The sequence below is a fragment of the Cynoglossus semilaevis genome, chromosome 19 (assembly GCF_000523025.1).
Source record: "Cynoglossus semilaevis isolate Cse_v1.0 chromosome 19, Cse_v1.0, whole genome shotgun sequence".
NCBI lineage: Eukaryota > Metazoa > Chordata > Actinopteri > Pleuronectiformes > Cynoglossidae > Cynoglossus > Cynoglossus semilaevis.
The window spans coordinates 17,550,134-17,551,612 of record NC_024325.1 but is presented as its reverse complement, the minus strand read 5'-3'; the positions used below and the strand labels follow the sequence as shown (position 1 = coordinate 17,551,612).

At 38.5% G+C, this 1,479-nt stretch overlaps 1 long non-coding RNA gene across 1 annotated transcript in view; it reads right to left on the bottom strand.

Moving 5' to 3' along the window:
- LOC107990077 (uncharacterized) overlaps nucleotides 1-1,167 on the bottom strand; it is a 4,611-nt gene extending 3,444 nt beyond the window's left edge. The window contains exon 1 of the long non-coding RNA XR_003052830.1: nucleotides 830-1,167. This is a non-coding gene — a long non-coding RNA (uncharacterized LOC107990077). The remainder of the gene's footprint in view (nucleotides 1-829) is intronic.
- Between the last annotated feature and the right edge of the window lie 312 nt (nucleotides 1,168-1,479).

Sequence of the window (1,479 nt, the reverse complement as noted above, 5' to 3'; positions counted from 1 at the left end):
GAGAGGAAGAGTGCTGTGTGAGGGGGGGTGATGTCATGTGGAAATCCTGAGACACTGTGTGACCTTTTAACACGGGCCACAAAAACAGAATGAACACAGAAGGATGACGAAGCATGAGATGAGGGTCAGACAAAGGTCACCACTGACGACACAGAGGTCACTCAGCGTCTGTCACCCCCACAACAGGCTCGGGTGACGACAACCTGATGAGGAATAATAAGGACCTAACCAGGGTGATAGATGTAAACACACACACACACACCTCAGTCATATACACACACACACAGTAACATTTGCGTACGACCTCTTACTGCTTCACCTGTCACACAGCATGAACCTGTTCTGGAGCAGTGTTAATTTTGACAGCCAGTTTAAATGTACGTTTATTCTTTTTAAATCAAATTGTAACCTAGTCTTAGAAAAGTTAAAAAAAACAAAACTGGTCCAGACCAGTGTAGATGTTGGAATTTGTCAGCCACCATTAAAAATATTCTATATCTTTTTTAAAAATTCTTCTTCTTCTTCTTTGACATAGAAAACCAAGTTAGATTTTCATTAAAGTGCGTTTATGTCCAAGAAATAGAGTAATGTTGTTTTGGAACTGTTTCTTGCTACTAACTTAGTCAAAACTGATTATTTTAGGTTAAGTTTTAGTCAACAAAAATGTAACCGTCATTCAAATAAGGAACTGTGTTTTATTGAACAGGTATAAATATTAATTAATACCAATATTGTTACTATATGAACTAACGTCGAACATTGAAAGAGGCCGGAAGTCATGTTAGCATTTCATCCAGATTAGCTCATATATTAAAGCTTCATTCTTTACCTTAGCGTTGAGTTTCACGACGACAACTCTTCAAATGATTTTCACGGTCGTTCCACGCGGTGTACAGTAATTTTCCACGAACTGTTCAAAAACTATTTACGAATTTAAATTAAATCCAAACATTTCCGTCGGAGTGTTCCCGCTACTGGCTTCAACCTAGCATCCGGGTTTAGCCTACGTCCGGATAAACGTCGATGTGATTGGATCTCAGTCGTGTGTCCCGCCTCTCGGCCAACTAACAGAGATCTGATTGGCTTTGACGAACTCGAGTTTTTTTAACTAGTTTAATGACGCGTCAATTATGTCGTCATCGTTAGCTATGCTCACTTAGTTTCCTGTTTGGTCGTCATCGTTAGCTATGCTCACTTAGCTTCTTGTTTGGTTTTCGTTTAGTTTTCGGGTAAATTAATAACTTAAGTATTTAATAAAAATAACAATCAGTCGAAAAAATTAATACTGCTCTAGAAAAGAGTTCAAAACCTCTGGGACTCTTTTCTCAACCATTAATTTACCGAATCTCGCCAGTACACGCAGTAAATAGTGTAAAAGTGTTTTCACTCGCTCCTCCTGTTACACAGCCGTCAGTGTATTTTTTATCCCAAATCAACGTTCAAGCCTATGTGAATATGAATGTAAACATACACTGAATG